Raw genomic sequence first — 25319 nt, forward strand, 5'->3', positions numbered from 1 at the left:
TAATTCTAAATTAGATGGTTAGGAAGACAGTGTAGTTCTTCGCACTGAGTAATAGTTAGGGCTGTGCAGGGGGCTTACTTGGATGGACCGTGGTTTGAATCAGGTAACTTTAACACTAGGCTACAGTAATACCCTAGAGGGCCTCACCAGTGAGTGCTTTGGGGGAAAAATTGCAACAGTCTTAAACATACAGAGTGATTTCTTAGGCTCTGACTAGTTCATTTTTAATTGAAATTTTTTTCTCCTTTTGGAAGATCTGAAAGATGATGTTTAGAACATAATGCTTATTTTTTAGCAAATTGTTTTAAATAATTTATTTTTTAAAAAACAAACAAAAAAACCTTTTTACTTTTTATTAGCTTTGAATAGGGAAATAGGAATTAATAAATATTGGATTTGGAAATAGAAATCTTACTATTTTGGAGTGAATGTTTGTGTCCCCTCAACATTCATGTGTTGAAGTCCTAACCCCCAATGTGATGGTGTTAGGAAGGATTACATGGGGATTAGTGTCCTAATAACAGGAGGGAGAGATATCAGCCCTTCCTCTCTCCACCACAGGAGGGTAAGCAACGTGGTTCCTTGTACAAGCCAGGAAGAAGACCTTCGCCAAGAGCTAGATCTGTGAGATCTGTGGGCACCTTGATCTTGGATTCCCAGTCTATGAGTTTTTTTGTTTGTTGGTTTGGTTTGGTTTTTGTTTGTTTGTTTGTTTTTTGTTATAGCAGCCTGAGCTGACTAATACTCTTAGCTTATGACAAATCTCTTCCAAACACAAGGACTGAAATGTAGCAGTAGTGAAGGCACAAAAAGGAGCAGAGCCTGGGCAGATGGGGAAGAGGGATTGTGGTGAAGTCATGAATGCTTTTTAACTATTTCATCCACCAAATAGCCTATACCACTTAGGCTCTTTTTCCTTTGATGAGAACTAGTCAGATGGCCTCACCTAGATGCAAGGGGCCTGGGAAATGGGGTTCCTGGTTGAGTTGTCACTTTCCAGTAACAGTTACACAGTGGAGAGGAGCACACATCTTGGTGGACAGCTGATGGTCTGTGACTCCACACTTTGTATGCTACTTTAAGCTTAGAAAATGCTTTTTACAACTATATACTCTTTGAATTTTAGGGCCACTTTAAGTTAGGAGCAAAGTTTTTCGATGGCTATAAACATTCCGTCAGTTTATCTGATTGGCCAATTAACTGAGTGAAGTCAATTCAGTTTGTTGGTTGACTGAATTTACAGTTGTTTGGCTGAGTGGAATGGTTATTTTGGTATAAAAAGTTTGTGCAGCAGTCCTAGATGGATATAATCACAGTGCAGCTGGTATAAAATTTGTCTTTGTCACTGCATTTGTTTTTCTAGACACTGTCACCTTCCCTAATTTCCTTTCCCAAATTCCTCTTAGAATGCTCCATTGTCCTAGGTTATTCAGAAGAGTTCTTCTTTTGGAGCTTAGCTGAGAGTATACAGACCAGATCTGTATCAGAATTTTCAACCCAATCTAGTTTACATGTTCTATTTTTGCTGTCAATACCTGATGGGGTCAGTCCTACAGATCTCTTGTTTAAAAAAAAATCTCATGTAGCACTATGTTGATGTCAGGCTATTAGCTATACTGAAAAGATATCTTAAAAACCAGAGTACATTACTGCAGTTTTTTAAAGGAAATTTTAAATTTTAATGTCTACTTTATTTCTTAGACTTTCAGTCTGTATTTTACTAACTTTGATTTCAGGGTGTTATCTCAGGCTTACATTAATGCCTAGCAATATGCCTTCATAAAGCCAGCCTCAATTTGGCATAAGTCTCTCCAGTTAGAGAAATTTGGAATTGAACACTTAACATTGATTATGTACTTATATTTAAAATGCAGGAATTCAATAAAATGATCCATTGGCAAATATAATGAGTGCCTTTTCTAAGCTCTTTGAAGGTTGCACATAGAAATGAGTGATTGTCTTCAAAGAACTTGCACTCTGGGGCTTAACCCCAGCACTTGGCACAGCAGAATTTGGTGGAGAGGGCAGAACACAGGGAAAAAATGTTAACTAGCAACCAGAGATAGCCCACAGTGGAAGTCTAATGAGTCGTGCAGGAGATCAGTTCTCTAGGAGATGAGAAGACCAACGGAATCATCGTGGTCTGGAGCAACTGAGGAGAAACGATATGAAGAAATGATATTGTGAGTCTTTGGAATAGATCTAAAGGGAGGCTGTTGTTTAGGTAAACTGAGAAGTAAGGAGGTGGCCGTCTCAAAAGGGCTATGTATAAACAAAATCGTAGAACTTGGAATCCATAGAATGTTTTTAAGTAACAGTGAATAGATTTTTCTTCAGGGGACTGAGGGCTAGTGAATGAAAATGACAGTTTAAATGTTGGAGAGATAGGTTGCTATCAGATTGTGGAGAGCTCTAAATGTCAATTTGATAAGCATGGCCTTTATTTTATAGTCACTTGGGAGCCATTGGAGATTTGGGGATGATCTATTTATTGACAGCAACTTGGAGCTGAAATTTGTCCCTTGCTTCAGATTTATCTTCCAGGCCAGGATTTCGAAAGTTATTACAATGTAAAGCACACTGATGTTGGTCACTCACTCCCTGGGCTAAGCTGCCACAGGGAGACTGCCATCTCCTACTTTGTCAAGACAGAGTGATGTACATTCACTTTTGCTTTTTGGACATCTAGCCAAGAAGAAGCAGTGTCTGTTGTTAAAATTGAAACTGAAGGGTGTGAGGAGTATGCGTATATCTCTCCTTTGAACTTTGAAGGAGATTGTTTACTGTTAACATGAAAATAAGACTCCTGATAGATCATTAGCTTTTAAGAAGAATGACCTAAACATTGTGAGGTGCTCTGCCTCTTGGACAAATATATAAAGAATTGATGTGGCATAGCTCTTGACTACAGAGCATCAGTGAATAACCACCTGCAAAGCTTGTTGGACTTGTGAGTTTCATATGTATGGTTTGCAATTGCAACCATGTGGCAAGTGCAACAAGTTGACCATATTAATACTGAGTTGATCTACACCATCTGCTGTCGAATTGACATCTACTTCCTTCAACATAGCACCCTCTTCTTCTAAGACATGTTCTGTTATTTCTTCTTTTCCTCCTTTGTTTCAAGTCATCCCCACAGATATCTGCACCCTTTCATGATATCAAAAAATAGAAGGCTTTCAGTGAGGGAGTGGTGGATGGTAGAGAGAAGCAATCAGAGGACTCAGTAGAAAAGCTCATAATTCGTGGACCCTGAAAACTGTGTAAAAAGGTGAGCCTTGAGGAAGCATGAGAGAGAAGTGAGGGTTTAATTTGGGATTAACAAAAGCACCAGAAGTAGCTGAGAGGAGAGGGGGGAATAAGGCCCATGAGTGTATGGGGTGATGGCAGAGCAGTTCACAGAGATTAAGATGAAATTAATCTGTTCATTGGAAGGATACTTCAAAATTTTGGTAATATATTCCAACAGTAGCAAATCCAAGTAGCCTTCTGAAATCAGGGACCAACAGGTGATAGCTTCCTTTAACGTAGTTCTTAAATTACAGTCAAGATTAACTTGTATAAGCCACATTTTTTTGGCAGGTGTTTTAGTTTGTTTCCAGTGTACCTTCCCACTTCAGTTTTTCACTTATCCACACAAGGTAGCTGTGAGTTAGCTTAGCATCATCAGTCAAATCTCCTGGCTCCCAATTCTTAGCTAATTCTATTAGAAAATACTGACTTTAATTGTGTGTGAAAGGTGAAAATTTTTTTCTTTTATTAAACAGGCACCAGATTTTTAGGACAATGGGTAAATTTCAGGAAGCACTTGAAATTCCAAAGAATAGAAAGGTATGGAAAAGAGCAGAAGTGTGTGTTCAATCTGAGTCAACATGATTCACCTGGCTATTATTTGCGCTTTCGGTCCCTGAAGACATGGGTCAATGATGGAGAAATAGACGCTCACCTCTGATAAAGAAAAGCATATATGCAAGCACGGCAGGACATAGCTCTGTTTCTTTCAATCCCAGATCAAATTTAAACCTGCGATCTTGGAGCTTACTCATCAGAGGAGAAATATCGTGAGCTATTTGCTCTCTCTGCTGTAACACAGCTCTGGCAAGCCTGGAAGTTATGTTGAGATCGTCAAATCTATAGTCAAGGACCATCTTTGTGAATCATGAAACCATATGCCACTGGTTGTCTGAACTGAAAAAAGAAAAAAAAAAAAAAAAGCCCAGCGACAAAAACAAAAAACCTAACTCTACACCAAGGAAATCAGTGATGGTTTCAGATAATGCCAGGGTCCTTTGACCATCTTACACCTTCTCCATCTACACATTAAAAAAAAAAAAAAAAAAAAAAAAAAGCTGCTGCCTGCACCATGTAAAATACCAGAACTCCTGTAGTGCTAACAAGGAATAAAGATCTTGCACCAGATGGTGCCTCTTGTCTCCATCTATCTCTAGCCCAAACAATCTGCCAGAGTTTTGAAGAAAAATGCGATGTGATCGTGTTGCAAAGTATATGAAGAAACAGTATGAAAAGTAATCTGGCTCAAGCAATGGAGCCCAGAAGGAAGGGGATTATTATGAGTCTTTGAGCCTAGGGAGAGGGTGCTGCTATCGCTGGATTTTATTCCGTAAAACAAATGGCATGCCGGGCACAGCTGGAAGGCGAGCGTCTCCTGAGGTGTCTCCTTGTGTCTCTGCAACATAGTGATATCAGGCAATGGTTGAAATTTCAGGAATTCATCTGGATATTTTGTTTATATAGCACAAAATAAAGTTTGATGACTTTTCAAAAACTTACTAGCTATAAAGGAATAGTTTACAGAAGAACTTATTATTTAATAATGTTTTGTTTTGTTTTTTATGTTGCCTTGCGGTTCTGGATTTGACCATCTTGGTGATGAGATCTTGGGTATAGTTTGTATGGCCCCTTTGCAGAACATTCTTAAATATATTTAAAATAAGCTTGGATGGTTTGTTGTTGTTGTTATTTCTCTGCTTCTTCATATGACTTTTGTGGCCACAGTATTTTCAGGTATCCTCCTGCTCTCTTATACGTTAGTCATGGTATTCTTACCTCTTCGCCATAAGATCTTTGATTATTTCATTTGATCTTTAATCTTTGATTATCTTTAGATTTTATCAGACACCTACAGAATTCTAAAGTGCTTTATGATCAGAGATTATTTAATGGGAAAGAAAATAACTTTTCAGGTCTTTTCTAGTTGCAACTCATCTGAACAGATAATGTAGTTTTTATATTTACTTTTGGTGCTTGGACTGGGATGATATAAATGGTCAGCCTAGAAAATAATGATGATTTAATAGAAAGTGGCTCATTGGTGCTCCTCAGAGTATTGTCTGAAGACCGACTCTGATGAGCAGTGATAAAGGTCTATGACAAGACAAAGAGAGAAACTGAGAGTCAGCATTTAGAAACCTTGACAGCAGTTTGACATCACTATGACATCCAAGCAGGTGATCACTTTTCTAGAAATTCATTTTGTTTCAGTTTACCCAAGTTTCAGTCCATGATCCATGACGGATTAGAGGAAATAACAACTGTTCACTACAGCAGACAGTTAGTGAAGCCCCCTTTGAGGTCCATAATTTCATCATTTTATATAAGATGGATCAAGGCAGGGACAATGGATCCACCCACAATGAGGAGGTTATACTGGTCATCTTGTTCTGCATTAACCATTACTCAGGAGCTTTAGTGGTAGTTGTGGAAGGAAAAGAAAACATCTTGGAATTACCATCCATGAGAAGGAATAGGATGAAGTCCTGAGTGGAACAGCCTATGGGACAAGGGGGCACATGGTGCCCCAGTATCAGTCTGCATGGTGTTGTTACTGACAGACATAGAAAAGCTTCACTAGAAGGAGATCCTTGAGAACACAGGGAGTCTAGCTTTTTAGTTTTGAGTTAGTGATGGCAAAACATCTATTTAGAAATTTACAGTGAACCATGAAAGACTGTGGACCTCAACTGAAGAGTTCAATATTAGATACTTTGAACAGATGGGAAATTCTTCCTGATAGTTTTACTGAGAAAGAGAGGGTCCCCATTCACATTTTCTGTTTGAGATAAAACTATTTGCAACATTCCTCCTTTTCTCTTACAGGGTGGATACAATTTATGGCAGTGGATGAGGATGTGTGCTCAGATCACTCTGACCTTTGTAGGACGTGTTGGCATTTCCAAGCACTGAAAAATATCATAGCTAGGTTGGCCTATAATCAAAGTAGCAAAGCCTGCTTAATGATGATGTATCTAAGTGATGTTCTAAGTAAAATATTTTTTGATATCTCAGATTTGAATTTCGTCAAAGACATAATATTAGAAATGAGCAGTGGTTAACTCTCTCCAGGTTGTTCCCATAAAAACTTTTCTGTTTTTCTTCTTTAAGCTTTTCATAGAGTTGAAATAATGTTATTAGTGCTAACAATAGTATCACTATGATTTCTAATTGTACTATTATTGATATTGTTAGTTTATTTAAAACTTTTTGTAAGTTTATAGAGTTTTTACAGACCATGATAATGATCCATATAGACAACCATTTATACTGTTTCTTCTAGGGAAATTCTATTTCAGAGTTATGACTAGAGGAATGGTAACATTTCATCTAATTCATGGTACCTACACAAACATACACCCATGCACATATAACTACCAGGAGATGATCTCTTTTGACTTACTGGTGCAGGTAGCAAAGCAAATGTTGGGACTCAGGTGAAGATTCATTTCTCTAGGTCTGGGAGACATAGGAATTCATCCAAAATGTAATGTAGGCTTGTTTGTTTTTAAGGTGTGTATTATAGTTATATTGGCTTCACAGTTTTAAAGAAGTTAATAGCGTTTTATCTTCTTTTATCAAATACCTAACCCATTCCCATTTTAGCCCTACTGCCCGAGGAAGAAGTATAATTCCACTTGCTCCTGGGCTCTGAGGGGAACGGGTGATGGAGTGGTATCTCTTCTTGGGCTTTGGGAAGCTTGCTGAGTGTGAACCTGATATTGAACAAATGGCAGAGGTCAGGACAATGTCCACTAAATAATCTCCCATTCAGCTCATTAATGCATAGAAAAGGTACAGGCAAAGTTATAATTTCTTTTTTATTTTTCCCTTTTTCTTTCTGGTCCATCCTTCTACATTGCCTCTCCTTTTCATGTCTGTGCTCTCCCCTCTGTGTGGGCATCTTTTGACAGGCAAGGAGGGCCTGCTTACACACTGCGTAGCATTTGGGCTGTCGTCTCATGTGCCGGGTGTTTCAATGCGATTGCATCTCTATTCATCTACTGACAGAAGTGGCAATGTTGCAGACAGGGTATTTGTTATTGAAACAAACAAAGCGTGTGGTGTTAGAGATTTGTATGCAAAACCTTCACAACAAAACTAAGTAGCTATTTACTTTAAATATGCCAATTAACTGTTACTAATGTACAGTGCACTTCTAGGTTAAGGATGATTGATAGTAACACGCAGTGAAATGTTCTTAAACTACAGTCAGGAAATGTAAATGTACAAAATGGAAAGAACCAGCGGCTGACAGCACTAGTTACATGTTTCAAAACAACACTTTCAAATTGTGCCTTTATTGTTCTTTCCTCCTTTCTCGGCTCTGCACTTTCTACAGCCTGGTAGCCAACAGTGTACTAAGAAAGTTTCGGAAAAGAAAATGTTTTAGTATGAAGTAAACATCATGGGGCTAATCTCATTTATTTCACTCAGGCAGAACTCTTAGGAACCACAGTGGGAGTTTTGCTTGACTGAAGAGAATAGTCTTGTCTCTTCTAAATGTCTGACATCGGATCCGTTGCTATTACAGAACTAATTAAAGGGAGGGATGATTCTCCTTTAGTTGCTGTGTCCTATCTCTGCAGACAAGCACTTCTTCATTTGCTCTAGACCAGCACCACCCAAAAGAGATACAAAGAAAGCCACAAATGCTAACCACATATATATTTTGAAATTTTCTAGGAGTCAAATTTTAAAAAGTAAAAAAAAACCAAACAGGTGACATTCATTTTAATAGTTTACTGTATGCAACCTATCCAGATTATTATCATTTTAACATGTAACCAGTGTAAAATAAGGTATTTTGCATTTTTTTCTTTATACTAAGTTTTTGAAATTTGGTGTATTTTATGCTTATTCAGAAGAATGGGCTCATGCCAGTTCAGAAGAACCACATCTCAAGTTTTTGGTGGCTTTCCATGGCCAGTGTCTACCATATGGGACAGCACAGCTCTAAATGTCACCACGTGAGGATCAGTGTAGTGTCCTTGAATAAATGTTTACTTTGGACAGTCAGGAAAAGCTGCATATGTATCCTGAATCAACCCAGTGATGCAATTGCTTCTAAATTCTTCTAGTTACTGTTAAAGCTGTCCATTTGTTAGGGAAAGATTAGTTAAATTCATAAACTTAGTCAGCTGACTGATGATTTTATACAGCTACCTGGCTGTTAACCTGCTAAAATGTTTGTGCCAAGGATACTGTGTAAATATTCTTCTAATAAAATCTCAAAAGAAAGAAAAAGGAATTACTTAAAAAATAAAAATATAATGTCAAAGGCCTTTTGATATGTGTCACTTAAATGAGAGTGAACATTTTCATGATACGTTTTACATTCCTCACGAGAGTTGGATGTGGATTGTTAGAAACCATCAGGGAGTGCAGGTATCAAGTGAACTTTCTCAGAAGGAAAATTAGATCCACTTCAGTTATTATTTATTAACACCAACTATAAATTAAAAAGCATAATGAAACACAATTAAGCAGCAATTGAACATCAAAACAAGAGATGAAGTAGTAAAATAGCTATTTTGGGGGAATAATTGATTTTTCTAAAATCAGACAAATTGTATTAATTTCGTGTCTCCTGTGTGCAACACACTGGTAAATGCTGTGGAGGTAAATGACAGTAACAATGACAACAGTAGCCACAGTTGGGTCAGACTTGTTCAGGTTTGGGCAAAACATTGTGTGAGGTGCAACCTCCCACACAAGCCATAATAAAAGAAGGGTTGTCATTAAGGTAATAATCAAAAGGTACTGAAAAGTTCTTCAGGTGTGTAATCCTTGCGGAATCATGGAGAATTGCAGAAAGGCGCCCATTTCCACCCCTCCCCTGCTCTGCCCCGCCCCCCCCCCACCCCCACCCCGTGCTGGCTGCATTTCCCAGATTTCTGTGTCAGCTGCCTCTCCAGTGTCAGCTGGGGTTTCAGCCAGAGGAAACCCCAGTGGGAGAGTAAAGGGCTGGGGTAAAGGGAAAGCCAAAGCCAGATTATTTTCCCTGTTTCTCTGTACTTCAGGTGATATCTCTGGAAATGTCTCAAGTCATGTCTTCTCCGTAGCTGCAACCCCTGCATGGCACTCCTGTCACAGCTCTGTCTTCCTCTGGGTGACCCTAACTCCTGGCCTCGATATCGCAGGCTCCTCCCTTTCTCCTCTAGCCTAGACGTCCTAGTGACTTCCTGCTATTTCTAATCTCTGGGTTGCCTCACTGCTCCCTGTTCAGGGAGCCTTTCTGCTTCTGTGTAACCAATTCCCTGTAGTAAATCTATCCCCTTCCTGCATTTCAAACACTTAGAGTCTCCATCCAACCCCAACCCCATACCCACCAGTTGAATTGTGACAGAATGCAGTCGAGATTCTGGAAACAAAAATGAGCCAAGTTCCAAATGAATTACTAAGCAGATTGCTTATGCGCACCGAAAAGTAGGCAGTGATCATTAAGGGTCAACATGAGTTTCTTCAGAGCAGTCGTGACCAATTCACTTTGCTTATTTAGCTGAAGAAGTACTGGCATTAGCACACGAGCAAGGCCTTTGAACTGATTTCTCCCGATGGCCTTGTGGTTAGTGGGCACACGTGTGCTGGATGATACAGACTTAGTCAGGTGTATAGGCTATGCTGGAAAATACCTGCAGGCAACCATGGCTGCCTTTCAATATTTGAAAAGGGATTAGGTTAGATCTTTGAAACCCAAGGGGCTAGAGCCAGGATCAATGTTTGAAGTTCAGGGAATCTGATTTCGGCTCAGTAGAGGGAAGTGCATTCTAAGAATCAGAGTTCTTCAGAAAGGCTGTCTGTGAGGAAGACAATTTCTGCCCCTGGTTATGGCCAGACAGATTTTAGCTGCGAGGAATGGGGTGAAAGGGAACCTTGCATTGAACTTGAACTCTCTCAGCTGTGAAAGCTTAAGAACTTACAAGTATGGTCATCCATGCTTGATACTAACATGGCATCAGATGTAATTTTGTCATTCAGTGAGACTACAGAAGGAGCCCCAAAACTTGCACTGCCTCTGGGTGATCACTGTTAATATAAGTGATCACTGTCCTGGTGAAGAACCAATTAACCCAATTTCCTGGTTTATAAAAGCATAAAAAGACTAGTTTTTAGTTCAAAGAGGAAATATTTTTCTCTAATGTTGAAAAATCAGTACATCAAAAAAGGGGCACAAAGCATCAGCAATACTGCATCAGTCATGATGGATATATACTTAGACTATAAAAATATACACACAAGAAATTTTGAAGGTTTTTAGGGAGGAATGGTATCAGTCTCATGTGGGTTAGTTGTCAGGACAAAACTCGACTTTATAAGAAAGTTTTTGCAGAAGATGAAACTTTCAGCAGATATTATCATCACCCACTTTGACAGAAAACAGTTGAACTTCAGCTATAATCAATTAATCATTCAGCAAGCTTTCACCAGGCACATGCTGTATGTTTAGCATCGGAGATAGCCATAGGCAAAATTTTTAATCAGGAGAAGTTATATTCTTGTCTTTCTCTCTGCTCTTGTCTACTACATGATGTTATGTACTTGAAAGATTTCCAGTGACCTCCAGGTCACCACACTCTATTTTGCAGGAATGGATCTGAGAAAATATTTTGCAATAAGACATAAAATATCTCTAAATAATACTACTTGTTGAATATAGGTATGAATGGGTGAATGCATGAGTGTACTGCTATTAAGAGGGTTTTATTCACTTGTTTCTGATGAACATCTTTTGAGTACCTATTACAAACAAAGCACTGAATGAAAAACACATTGTCTGCACTTTCAGAAATCTCTAGGTTCGTGATGATAGATCCATGCACACAGAGCTAATTATAATACAACATGATAAGTGCTGTGCTACAGGTATTAACACAATGCTATGGCAACACAGAGGAGCACGTGATTAATTTATTAATTCAGCGGCAGTGGGGGTTGGGCGAAAGGAAGGAGCTGATGCCCGAAAAGCTTCAGGGAAGGAATGACATTGAAATTGAGACTAAAGGGAAAAAAATTTTCTTCCCGAAGAAAGGAGTAAGGGGGAGGATCCTGTAAGCAGCAGAATGAGTTTGCGTGGAGCCTTGAAGGTGCTTGCTTTTTAATAGCTACAGGTTCCCACTAGCAGTAACCAGGGGTTAAAGCACTACTGTGGGAACTTAAGGAAACATTTTCTCTAATAGACTTCACAGAAGGTTGCTTCTTTTGGTCCATTACTCTGCTTTATGCTTATATATTAACGCTGCTTCATAATTACTCTTAATGGTCTGATAAATTCAATGAGTAATGCACATGCAGTTTTTAGGTTTCAAACAGAAATATTCAGTTTAAGCTTTATGCATTAATTCTTCCTTTCAAAGGCAACCTCTGCTGGCTCATTTTTCAACAAGGTGTTCACTTTGTAAAAAGTAAACTCATCTACAGTATGACATACAATAATATTAATGTACTACTAACAAGATTTTTTTTAAACATGTATTTATAACTTCAGCTGTGGTCTCCTAGCTCTCCGATCTTTTAGCACCTGCCAGCTTTTATGACAGCTCACAAAGCAAGGGTACCTCCCACCTCTCTAGATTTGCCTTTCCTCTTGGGCAGAAGCATTGAAAGGAACCACTTTTAGGCCAAAAGAAACAAGGCCAAAAGACTGGATACTCAGGCCCGTGCGATTTGCTACTCAAAATCTACTTTAAGGATCAAACTGCAGATTTCAATAGCCATAGTCTAAAAAATACCTCTAATAAACTAGAAATAATCAGAGAAAGCAAACATTGAGGAGATCAGTTTCGGCTGAGAAGATGTTACAGTTAGAATTTTCCTAGGATTATTACATTTGCAAATAATGTACATGAAGTTTTAATTTAGCTTTCAATTTTGCTAGTGTCAAAATCTTGTTCTACTTTGGATCTACTGATTTTTTGCATTCCAGAGTCAATGCCATTTTTAAAGGGTGGTTTAAAAACCAATAATTTAATCCACATTCTGCTAAAACTTTTAGTATAAGTGCTTTACTTAGATGTATTTTTTCTTGCGTAAAAAATCTGATTTTAATTGCCAAACTCATTTTTTAAAGTCAGTTCAATGAAAAAATGCTATGGTTCTTTGCTGTTTCTACCCCACCCCCACCCCCTTCTTAAGCCCCAGGGAAAACATGGATGAACAAGAAAAAAAGTGCCCTGTGTAGAGTAGTCTTTAATGTCTCACTTTGGTGATGTATGAAATCAAGACCAAATTGTTTGAGCCAGCTAAAAGCCTTCGTTTGAATTATCCACAGCGCTTGTGTTTTGCAGTCATTTCTTGTGATGATTTTATTTTGTTCCTCTGGTATGCACCATCATATTAACACATGCTAAATAAGGGGCGATTTTTAAATATACATGCTTTAGTTGCTAAATCTGCCTCTACTTTTGTCTGCGCCAAAAATTATTCTAGAGTTTCTAGTAAAAATGGTTAAGATAGGATGAGTATAAGGAGCAACTGAAGGGAGCTAAATGAGATGAATAGGTGTTTATTTCATAAATAAAGGCCATCTTTTGTTGATCTTGCTCTTTTGGGGAGAATGTGATAGTTTCTCATTTGAATGTCTTTATGATGCAAAAATATTTAGACAATTTAATGAAATCCATCAAAGAACTTGAATCATTTATCTGCATATGAAGTGTTTACATTACAATGCGGTCAAGTGACTGGTTTCTAGAACTAACTGAAATTATCTGTAATATGGTCTTTACCAGTAAATGATTAGAAGAAAATGAATGGTTCAAGGTCACTCAAAGGAAAAGTTTTTAAGGAGAAATTTCTCTCCAGTGTTGTGACTGTATTACTTAACACCTTTTTGGCTATAATAACAGAGATCCATGTCAGACTAGCTTCATTAAGACTTAAGAATTTGTTGTAAGAAGACCTCAGAGTACAAGGGCAGGAGGGGCTCTTGGGGGGCTCCCACTCATTGAAATATTTTTCTTCATTCAAATTTTTTTAGCTAGAGGCTGAGTGTTAGATTTCTTGTTGTGTAATGTAGTCCCTCCCTGTCTGTCTGTCTCTTTCATCTCAAGATCTGCTTCTCTGGGTCCAGGTGCGCCTCTGCTTCGGTCTTCCCTCTGCTTCTCCACTCTCTCCACTGTCCTCAGCTCCCCAGCTTCTATGGCCTCTTGTTAGCAAGGCAGTTCTCAGTCCAGGTTTGCAGGAAAGAAAATCAGTCAGAGCGACTTTGACTTAGGAAAGGTGTTGACTCCTAGCTGGCCAGGACACGATAGGGTCTCAGGTACAAACATAGTTGCCAGGTTTCATCTCCATGAGAAGAAAGGGGTGTGTTGGCTTCATCCGAAAGGAGGTATAGTGAGGTGGCTGACCTACTGAAAGTAACCCATTTACAAATATAATCCATTCAGTTCACTTAAAGACACACACAGATGTAGCCTAGAGTTTTTCTACAACTACAGCATTCTGACTGAAGCTTTATTATGTAAGACATTTAAAAATATTTTGGCAATACAGTTTAGGAAATTTAGTACAGAGAGGCAGTGTGTATTGGGGAAAGAACAAAGACTTAAGGGAATGACAGACTTGAGTTCCATTTTTGGTTTGTACATTCGGCATATTAGGGGGCTGTGGGTAATCACTCACACAGTCTCAGTTTGCACGCCTGTAAATTGGGGATAATGATACCTACCCCACAGGAGTCCTGATAATTAATAGTAACGTATGTACAATGACTAGGACAGTGTGTAATTCACACTAATAGTCAATAAATGCAGTTGTTATTTCTAGCTTTACATTTAGTGTGATTTGGAGCCACCTAATCAGCAGTATAATTTCAAATAAAGTACATAGATGTTGTTGACTTGAGGGGCTACTTTGAGACAGCTGCTGAAGAGCTTGAAAATAAAGAATTGAAGGTTTTTTTCCCCCAAAGTTCAATCATAAAAGCAACTCAAAATGAAAGAGAGGTATGCAAAGTCTCAAAGGCAATTTAAAGCAGTCTTGCCCCAACTGCCCTTATTACTCTTGCACAAAGTGGGGATATCTGCACAATACCTCAACTATTATTTAATGTGTCAGTTTTTGACTTCCTTTATGTGTAGAAAAATATTTAACTTTACATCAAGTCACCATTTTAAATTATTTAACCTCATCTTTGTCATACTATTTTTGAAATCAGGACTTGATATACTGGTTATACATTTTTCCTAGCAATCATTATCATAAATAAATATATAACAATTCATATGAAAATGTGATCATCCTTTTACCATGTACCATGAACTTATGGAAACACCGACTTCACAAGACAAAAATGACTCCAGAGCCTGTAAAATTGACCTAAATCTGAATGAGGATTTTACTATATTTAATGAAATAAATATCTCAATCAAAAAAAAAGGAAAGTTGGCCAACCACAGAACAGAGCAGAAGAGAGGCACTCAGTGACCATCAGCAGTGGCCCCAGCTCTCTGGGCGCAGGCCGCCCCTTTAGGCTCACGTGCTCAGCCCGACCCTTGACGGGTCTTCCCGTCTTGTAGAGACAGGCAAATCAGGCTGTCAGAGAAAGCCACTTAACTTCCCTGTGATGTAGTTTCTTCATTTGGAAGGTAGGGATGAAATACAGGACTAAAAGTATTGACGTGAGAAAGCATTAAAATAATGTCGTCAATAAAAGTCCTTTTTTTAAATTAAGAAAATCTCTTTAATCTTACCCTAATCCATTTTGAGTAGTCAGCCTGACTTGTCGGGGTACCTGAGTTATTTTTCTCCTGGAAAATTAAATAAATAGGCAAGGAGGACTTACATGGCCACCCTTTAAGCTTTGTTAGACAGCAAACAAAAGTTTAATTAAGTTTAATCAACTCTGATCGTTGATTAACCTTTAAGTCCTAGGGAAGACCCTAGTCCAAGGTAAATTCGACAGTGGATTCCTGGTGGCTAGCTGACTTTCTTTAAGTATCAGGGTGCAAAAAATTCCAAGTCTTGTGCTGTATAGAACATTAAGTAACTATTTACTGAAATCCAGAAAGAAATATGGTATTACAATAAGGAAAATACAATGAAGTGATTCCTGGGTCTCAAAGACTTTATCGTCTAACTGGGGAATTCACAAGTATATGTGTGAATTTTTTTTTTTTTTTGTATAAACGAATACTTCTACATATATTAGTTCACAATAATCCTATATTATGGCTGAAAAAACTGAGTCCAGAGATTAAATGATTGGCTGAAGGTCTACAATGAATGGTGAATAGTGGAACTAAGACTATGGTTCAAGTCCAGGATTTGTTACATAGTGGATCCCAACCACAGGAGTGTCTCTAACATTGTAGATACCCAGGCCTCTCCCATAAATATTTCACATTCAGCAATTCCAGGTAGGGGCTCAGGAATCTGCATTTTAATAAAACGCCAGGTGATTCTGATGCAGATCATCTGCTTTGATAAGCATTGCATTAGATTATTCAATGTTCCCACAAAGTAACCTGAGTACAATTTTAAAACAACTCATCAACATGTTTAAAATGCTAGGGTTTTGAATTATGTGGGGATTCAGGGAGTGAGGCTGTAGCTGGGGAAGGGTTGAAGTCTTTTGTGCAGGCTGGTGCCAGTTGGGCACGCACAGAGGGAGCATTTAGGTTATGTGGGGTGCCTGCAATGACTTGGACAGTGTCTGCTCATCACCACGTTCAGCTCACACAAGAAATCCCAGGAGTATTTGCCCTGGAATTTGTCTTACTCCTTTTTTTTTTTTTAAACAAAAACTGGACTCAAAATGTCTTAAATTAGGAAAGAATTCAGCATCAAATGTTTCTTCTTGTCCTTATATGGATTTTTCTGAAAGCTCTGTCTAAAATACCATGTTCTTTCTATGTCATATTCATTGTGAACACAGGCAACAGGATTCTGCCCTTGGATGGCTTTCAGGGGAAGAGAGAACAAAACAACGAACCACTTTATGTTTCTTTCCACGGCACAGATTTTTATCATGTTAGGGTCAGGGTTGGGTTCAAAATGTTGCTCATTTGGGAGTGAAGAATTTCTATTTCTTAGATGATATGAAAAATCATAGAGTCAACGAAGTATAAAAAACACAGCTGCTTTGCAATGATTGTGAATTGAAAAATTGTACAGATTGCGTTATAGTTGAGTGGACATTCGAGCATGAATACTTATCTTTAATTCATTTCTAAACCCCAAAGTGGAGGCCAGTGACTCTGGCAGGCAGGCATTTTTTCAGAAGCCTGGCTTTCAACATAGCCATCACTGTGTACTGGAGCCAGCATGGGATTTCCCCTCAGGGATATGGAAAGTGGCAGGAAGTGACCTTTCAATCGGGCCATTGTCTAAGGAAATGTTCCAACCATCTTTCCCTTGGCCTAGTTGGAGTCACATAATCAACACATTTGAGCAGGAAGGAGGGAGCCCCAGTCAGGACCCGTCCTTCCTGAAGCAGCTCCTCTTCATTTGTTATTCCCACTTGCCTAGGCTTCGCCTAGCTTGGGGAAAGTTCTGTGATTCGGCGCTTACACGAACAGTTATTGCTGTCTCCCAAGTCATACATTCCTTTACCCAATTTGCAACATATCTAAGACTGTTACCGGCCGGGTACAAGGCAGAGACATTTGCTACACATTTATGCCATCTCTTGCTGTATTCTTTAATTTTAATAGACATTTTTTTTTTCCTCCTGGGAAGAGCATATGGTTTTGGAGGATATATATCATTCTTATAATTTGGAAATGGTTTTTAATTCAGAGCTTCATACATTGTGGCCCCTCAATAAACTAACAACTAAAAACAATATGCAGTGTTGATGATTATAAAGTCTTCTTTCTTTCCCTCTGCCCTGGCCTCCACGAGGCCTTTTGAGAGACTTGTCCTTGAAATGAGATTTGGCTTCAGCCTCATATCTTTACTTCTGGCATAACTGCCATGATGCACCTTATACACGTAGTTACCTTGTCACAAGATGGAGAGACAAAGTGGTTGAGCTAAGGCAGGGCCAGAGCTGCTGGTCAAAATTATGAAGAAGGCAAGACTATGTTTAGTGTCTTGTAACACCTCTGCCCAAGGTCATTTACTCCCTCTCAGTGGCCTCTGCTTTACCAGGGTAAAGCTTTTATCACATTTACCAAAATACTCACTCATGTTAGAAGTACATCTCATCTAGATTTTTCCTTATCTATCATTTGTCAGAACTTACCTGTACTGTATTTCAAATGCCCTCTTACCGTGCTGTCTTCTAGGTGACAGTGCTTGGTAATGGATAAATGAAATAAGCAAATCTTTGCTATTTTAAGAACTAGCCAAAATGGTCCCCTTCTTAAGAATCAAAATCCTGTAACTCTGCTCCACATCATATGTCAACAGGAAAATGCAAATTAAAACAATAATGAGATGGCACTCCATGCTTATTAGAATGGCCAAAATCCAGAACACTGACAACAACAAATGCTGGAGAGGATGTGGAGCAATAGGAACTTGCATTCATTGCTGGTCAGAATGCAAAATGAAACAGTCACTTTGGAAGACAAGTTGTCAGTTTCTTACATAACTGAACATGCTTTTACCATATAATCCAGAAATTATGCTCCTTGGTCATTTACCCAAAAGAATGAAAAATTTATGTCCACACAAAAAAGGACATGTGGATATTTATAGCAACTTTATTCATAATTGCCAAAACTTGGAAGCAACCAAGGTGTCCTTCAGTAGGTAAATGGATAAATAAACTATTGTACATCTGGACAATGGAATATTACTAAGCACTAAAAATAAATGAGCTACCAAGCTCATTCTAGTGAAGGAAAATTGAATTCATATTACTAAGTGAAAGAAGCCAATCTGAAAAGCTGTATACTATATGACTCACACTATATGACATTCTGGAAAAGATGAAACTGCAGAGACAGTAAAAAGATCAGTGGTTGCCAGGAGCTGGTGGCGAGGGAATAGGCAGAACATAGAAGATTTTTAGGGCAGTGAAACTATACTGTATGATGCTATAATGGTGGAGACATGTCACTAAATATTTGTCCAAACACATAGAACGTATAGGTCCAAGAGAGAACCCTAATGTACCCTTTGGACTTTGGGTGACTGTGATGTGTCAGTGTAGGGTTACCAATTGTAACAAATGTGCCACTGTGGTAGGGGATGCCGATAGTAGGGGAGGCTTATGCATATGTGGGGGCAGGAGAGGTATGGGAAATCTCTGCATCTTCTGCTCCATACTACTGTGAATCTAAAACTGCTCTAAAAAAAAAAAAAAGGCTATTAAAAAAAAAAAGCCCTAACTCAGTTGAAAGGCTCTTTAGAAGTCATGCTAAGTATATCGATTTGTTCTTACAATCTCTTAAATGTATCCCTCCTTTTATGTTTGTGTGGTTGCTGTCCTGGTTTCGGCAAAAGCTTCCGAAGTGGTTTTCTTGCCTCTTCTTTTCTCTCAGCAGCTCGTCCTATGATCTGTTGCCAAATTAATCTTTTTAAAACATTTCTTTTATCATGTCACTCTTTGGCTAAGACTGCCCTCCATGACCTCCGTTGTTTATTTTGCCTGGCTGGCAGACATAAAGCATGTAGGCCACCTCTTTCTCCTTCCTCAGCAGACATCAGAATCCTCAACGCAGAGTCCTAATGAACCACTGTCAGTTGCTAGGAGATAGTTCTCCAGATGCAACTTCTTGTCATGCCTGGACCACAACAACAGCAAAGTTCAAGCGAAAGCCCACTCTCAGTGAACTAACTCAGCGTCAGCTGATCCTGTTCTGTCTTCCATTAGATGTAGGTATGAAATACTCCTGCCCTGCTCTGGCAAAATTCAGCACCTCACTGTCTGCTGGACATGCTCTAGTCTGTCCAGACTCTGGGCCACTGTCTCTGAAATTTCCCTGCTAGTAATGTTCACCTTACTTCTTTTATTAGGTCTAAATGGGTCTATGTTTCAAAGGTCAGCTTTAATTCTCCTCGCTCCCTGACTCCTTCCTAGACCTTGTCAGGCAGGAGTTGTCTTAACTCTCAAAGAACTGTGTGTGCCACTTATTTAACCAATGACTGGTATAGGTCTATGAGATGGCTTGTTGAGTGCGTGTCCTTACTTTCAGCCAGATTTCAGAGGGCAGGAACCATGTTTCCTGCCCCTTCCTACCTTTCATAGTGCTGATTGACAGCATCTCATGAAATGTAGGCATTTACTATGTGTTTTCAGATTTAGTGGCAGGTCAGTAAAAGAGAAGTCTAAAATATGTGTATAGACACACACATGTACATACATATATATGTACCTTTCCATGTTCCTCAGACAATAGAATAGAATGTTTCTGAAAATGGGACAGTACAGTAAGGTAGTAACTCTCAAAACTGCAATGAAGAGATACCTTTCAGTTAAAACTTTTGTAGTTGACATTTATTAAGAATTTATTGTCCACCAGGCACCGGGCTAAGGGTGCACAGGATCTCATTTAATCTCCACAACTACCCTTTGAAGTAGAGACTATCTGATCTTCAGTTTGCAGATGGGAAAAATGAGGCCCAGAGAGCTTATGTAATGTGCCCAAGGATGCCCAGCTGGAACATAGCAGAACTGAGATGTCTACCTGTCTGTCTGCAGCCGACATTAGGGTCTTATCCTTCATCACCACAAGTTCAGCCTTCTGCGTGGAAATGCTGTTTTTAATTCCTAAGACTGATTTGGTGACGGCTTTTAGACTTTCAATGAGTAACATGAAATCTTGAAGGATAGTGATAAATGTCAGGATGCTTCAAAAGAAGAAATGTGATAGTTTGGTTTGTCATAAGTAAGCAGATGCTGCTCAGTGATTGGACTGGTATTTTGTCAGCAGAAATATGAAGACTAAAGGGGTCCAGTAGAGAAATGAAGAGAAAGTCTTGGAGGCTGCAATATGGTAGACCTGAGGAAAATAAAGGGAAGGGGCTCGAAGCCTTCTAGAATATGCTATCTCAGAGAGCCTATGGCCTGTTTTGAGTGAGATTGTGCTATGGGGAGCCCACAGTGAGAAATGAGTGATGTGAAATGACCTTCTCAGGTAGCTTAACTAAACACTGCAGTTCATACCCCGTGTCTCCTACACGAATAAAACTGTTATTATGTAAACTGTGTCTGCTAAATGGCAATGACTAAGAAGCCAGAGAGAGTTGGGGAAAATTGGAAGCCCTGAGCACTCTCCTGGTGGGAGAGATCCTTTCAGTTTTAATTTTTACTTACAAGAGAAACTAGAGATGAGCCAGCAGTTGTCAAATGAGAGCTGACTTGAACCTCCCAGTTTTGTCTTATACTATAAGCCCTCAAAAGTCCTACTATATAGGACTGGTCTTGGAAACAGATCTTACTGGGGAGGAAAAGGTGAGGACATGCCTCTTCTTCTCTGTGCCCCATAGTTTTAATTGAGCCTCAAGTGAATTTCCTTAGAAGTCAATGGCAGCTCCACGTCCCAGAAGGGACAGGGGAAGTGTGTGAAACAAGATGAGAGATGGGACCGTTATTCCCAGAACTCTTCTGACTTCTTTTTAGACCTTGGTCAAGGATAGAGCTGTTTGTTGTAATAAAATATCCAGTAGCAGGAAGTTGAAATGGAGGTTATACTAAAAAAAAAAAAACCCCTGAAAATAACAACAAAAATGCTAATTTTAGCTCCATTCAAAACCCAAGGAAAAAAAAATCAATGTTTACAAAATTAAGATTAATGGGCTGCCAAAATTCAGCTCATTAGTTAGCAACACTACAATGTAGTGATGAAGTTTGTGCTGGTTGGACTTAGCGGGAGTTAAAACTGTGTAATTGGGAATGCCTGTCCCCTTGCGTTTGGCTTAATGATTACGGGCTTTTCTACTGAAAGTACTAGTAGGCGAAGAGTGGGTCTAAAACTCCCTGCCTAAGAATTTACCCACTTCACTTGACATAGAGGGGGGGTCTTGTCAGAATGTATTGAGTGCTGAAGATCATGGTTATTATAGCTTAAAAGCTTTTGCAGATATCGATCCAGACATCAGAGTGTTCCTCCTTGTGTACATAAAATACTCCCAGAAACTTGAAAGAAGTGTACCTGGAAAAGGCAGGAAACACTGAGACTTTTCTTTTTGACAAATACGGAGCTCTTTTCCTGCCGCTAGGAAGTAATGCATTGAGATTAGGGCCATGGAAGTCCTCAGAGTGGATTTGGACTGATCTGGTGTGCTTGTGCATAGAGGTCCTGCCTTATTCAACATCTCTGTGCAGGAGGTGCGCATATGGCAGGCCGGCCTGGGGGGATAATTGGAGAACAGAATGAGGGGACAGAGCGTGTTTATCATGCTCAGCAGAGATAACACATGCAGAAATCCCTAGCTCAGTGTCTGGCACAAAATAAGGACTAAAATGTTCATTTGGTGTTTCTATTGCCGTAGTCATATTTATTCATTTTAGTTCAACTTTTAGAGTTGCTTTCTTGCTTCACCAGAAAGTCTCAGTTTAACCTTCTGATTGGCGATTTGTGTATTAGAAAAATGATATTTTGTTTCACGGAGGTCTGACAATCAGCAGTGGCGTGCAAGAGTGCTCTTGATTTCAGAAAAGAGCAGTGAACATGTATCTTTAAAAATTCCCTGAAGGTCCTATGGTATGTAAATCTGGGCTTCCTTGATTCTGATTCCTCTACCTTATAGCTGCACAGAGGTTAGCAGCTGGTCTTCCAAAGGGCAATTCGGAGTACACGTCCCTTCACAGAACCTTGGTAGATGGAAGACCTTAGAAATCTTCTGGCTTAGCGTTCCTGTGAAGAAACTGTTTTCTCCCAAGTCGCAAAACTAGTTAACGGCAAAGAGGAGATTAGAGGCCGGCTCTTTTGATTTCTGGGCCAACATTCTCTTTCCTCATTAGAAGAACAGAGATTTTTATTTCTTGTGTTAAGTCTTCCGAATAGTCTTATCAGACGATGTAAACTGTAAGCTGGATAAAACTTGGGTCATCCTGAAAGGAAACCTTCCCTCACAGGGTGATGGGAGAGAAGTCAGTAGGATCGAGTGCATTTTTATTGCAGTCTTCCCAGGCGCACTTGCTGGCTGTCACAGGCTAGCCCAGAAGGATGGACAGCTGTGCATGGTCAGGGCATCTATAGCTGGTCCCTCCTGGTGGCCGCCGTATACCACAGGTGTGGTTTTCGTTAGACAGCTACCAAGAGGCTGTACTGAGTGGCAATAGCCTTCCCTTGAGGAGTTGAGAAAGGTGAGAAAGAACAGCTTAAGATTCTGGGAAGCAAAATGTGAGTTCTCTGAAACAGTGGCGTCTGCCAGTACTTTTCCCTTTCTTTGCTTGTCTTCTGTCTGCCCTTGCTTCTGAGAATGCTGAATTCGGGATGCAAAAGATGATTCCCTACGCTTACCCCATCAGTGTCTGTTTGCACATGTGTGGGGAGGAGAGTGATGCTGGTTTCATGATATTCCTGTATTTTAAGCAGACATTGAAGGGTTTAACTGGGAGAAAGTGCAGAATACATAAATGGAAGGGGAAAAGAATAAATAGGAACAAGAGCTAAAAATAATTTCAGGTTGTTAATCATTATAAAGCTGATTAATTTAAAAGAAGTTAAAAGAGCAGATAAGATCCTGAGTAGCTACATCATCACAGAATATTTGAGACCACAGCTTCTAGTCACTAGATGCTACCAGAAGAGTTAATTAGCCCAAACCGTGGCTGCTAGTTGCTTTAGCTGTCTTCAAATTGAAGGTTTTTTTTTTTTTTAAAGTAAGTTTTAAAGCTAATTAGAATACACCTGGGATTTATGGCTAAAGCCAATAGAGTTTCCCTCAGGGTGTTATTTTTTTTGTATATATACCAAAATTTTTTTAAAAAGGAAAAATGTCAGAGGAAAAACATAATCTTTAGATTCAGAAAAAAAAAAATAGCATAACCATTTCAACTCAGCAGACCACAAGGCCAAACAAGCTTTGGCTAGAATTGAATGCTGTGTGCTTCTGTTCAGAGAAGAGGATGCTTCCCAGATGTGTCTGGGGGACTACCTGCCTCACTCTTATTTATCATCAGCTCAAACACAGGATGTGGTGTTGCTGGCTGGTAATCTGGAAATGGCCTGTTTATTTTTACAGATCTGTAGAAGAGATTCAATAGCTGTAAAGGATGGAAGGGTGCAAAGCAGCTTGGAACTCACAACAAAGGAAACTAGGAGGGGAAAAATTAGATAAAACAACTTACGACCACGGGATCTTTTCCTTGTGTCTGCTGGACAAAGGTGCCAAATAGATTTTCTAGTTTCAAAGAAAAGCCAGTCCTTCCTCCCAACTCTGTAACATCCAGAGGCAGCCCCGCCTTTTTTTTTAAATTTAAAAAACCTTAGTATTCTTTCAGATCCTAGGACTGATTCCTTTGTGAATTTCATAAAGAAAAGAAACTCCCCCCAGAGCTGCATGGGCTGGTGTCTGTTTCTCCCAGGCTTTTCCGGATAATGTCCCTCAGATTAAAGCCCCATTACAGGCTGGAGAAAGAGGATTCTCCAGTGCACGGCGGGGATAATGTCACTGCTCAGTTCCTGATTCTGCTGAAAAGTTATCCCGAGTGTAAAAACCTTCTGTTCTCTCTCCACAGAAGAGATGTGCCTGAGGTGAGCCTAGGTCCTCCCTGAGATCTTCTTCCTGCTCTCCGCAAGATGTGAAAGCTGGTTTCCCGCTGAATTGTCTTGAGGACTGAAACTTGCTGCAGATCAGTGCTTTCTAACAGGGGCTGGGGAAATATGGGAGAAATATTTTGTATTTTTCCCATCTTCAGGAAACAAACAGACGAATAAGCCCTAGTGCCCAACACCCAGAGGAATATCAGATGTGGGCTCAGAGTGCTGGGAATTTGGGCTTCTGAATGATAGCTGGAATCAGAACTTGGTTCTCTTTCCTTCCAGTTTTATGATCTTCCCACCACCCATGAGGTGCCATGTGGCCTCCCGTGTCACCACAAGGGAGTCAGGAAGGAACACCCTAGGCAGTGGGGGACAGTGCCGTACTGTTAAAAGCTTTGCCTTGTGTGAGCACAGTTGGCATGTATAGAGTTGACTTTCCCCGAGGGGGAGCTGGGGGAACCAGGGTGTGTTTATCAGCTCTATCTTTTTCTCCGCTGCCTTCCCATCCCAGAATGAGGCATGTGGTTGCTCCCTGGCTCAGGGTATGGCAGACCACCCAGGCTGTGGCCTGTGACCACTGCAGAGTCACCGCAGCAGGAGCAGCGGCAGGGGGAATGGGCTGGCTTTGAAGTTCAGGGATGGGAGGACCAGGGCTATTTTGGGTTTGGCCTGAGGTAATTCACATAGTGCGTAACCCCTCCCCCAATATTTGGCATACAGGAGATCTCATACTCCACTGACTACATTAAGAAAAAAATTTAAAAATCACCAGTCACAAAAAATAATCTGCAGTCTACGTGTGCAGCAGTCCACGTGTGCAGCAGTCCTAATTTTTTCTTGCTGCCGATGGAGGTGCCGGTGGCAGAGGGTGGGGGGGTTAGTGATTGGTGTGTCTGTGAACGCCAGGCCTCTGGGCCAAGTGAAGGTGAGCAATTTATTTCCCAATCAGGTCCCCAGGAAATGCTGTCCAGTCTTCACATGATTCAGCAGTGTGAAGCTTTCCAAATTTCCGAAAGTGGCAATCCTAATTTGTCAGGAAATTTGCCTCAAAGTAGAGCAGAACAACATCCTGTGAACCTGCAGCAGTTTGAATATAATTGACAGAATCAAGGTCCTATCCTTGCAAACTCTGTGACCTTGGGGAAGTCTTAACCTCCCAGCCTCAATTCCCTTATCTGTAAATGGGGCTACCTACCTCAGCATTCTGTGAGGATTAAATGACTCACTGGGGTAAGGCCCTGGGCACAGTGCCTGGCTCACAGAACTACTCGGGAAATGCTACTTCTTATTCCTTGTTAGGTAGGTGGCTTCATTATATTAAGCCTTTTGTGAGAGTGGCTCTTAATGTGTGGAAGTCATTGAAAGTCCAGCCAAGCTTAAGACCAACCAAAGGGATATGGTTTGGCTCCATTATCTAAG

At 39.9% G+C, this 25319-nt stretch overlaps 1 long non-coding RNA gene across 3 annotated transcripts in view; it reads left to right on the top strand.

Annotated features, from left to right (window-relative positions):
* The window catches only part of LOC105099638 (uncharacterized), a 140478-nt gene that overhangs the window by 107349 nt on the left and 7810 nt on the right, over positions 1 to 25319 (top strand). Inside the window, exon 4 of one of the 3 annotated variants that reach the window (XR_010379104.1) lies at positions 23876 to 23891. The exons of 1 other annotated variant lie outside the window; for it this stretch is intronic. This is a non-coding gene — a long non-coding RNA (uncharacterized LOC105099638). Of the gene's footprint in view, positions 1 to 23875; positions 24664 to 25319 lie in introns of those variants that run through there. One more of the 3 variants, XR_010379100.1, reaches the window with a different exon arrangement.

This window comes from Camelus dromedarius, chromosome 3 (genome assembly GCF_036321535.1).
Source record: "Camelus dromedarius isolate mCamDro1 chromosome 3, mCamDro1.pat, whole genome shotgun sequence".
Classification (NCBI taxonomy): domain Eukaryota; kingdom Metazoa; phylum Chordata; class Mammalia; order Artiodactyla; family Camelidae; genus Camelus; species Camelus dromedarius.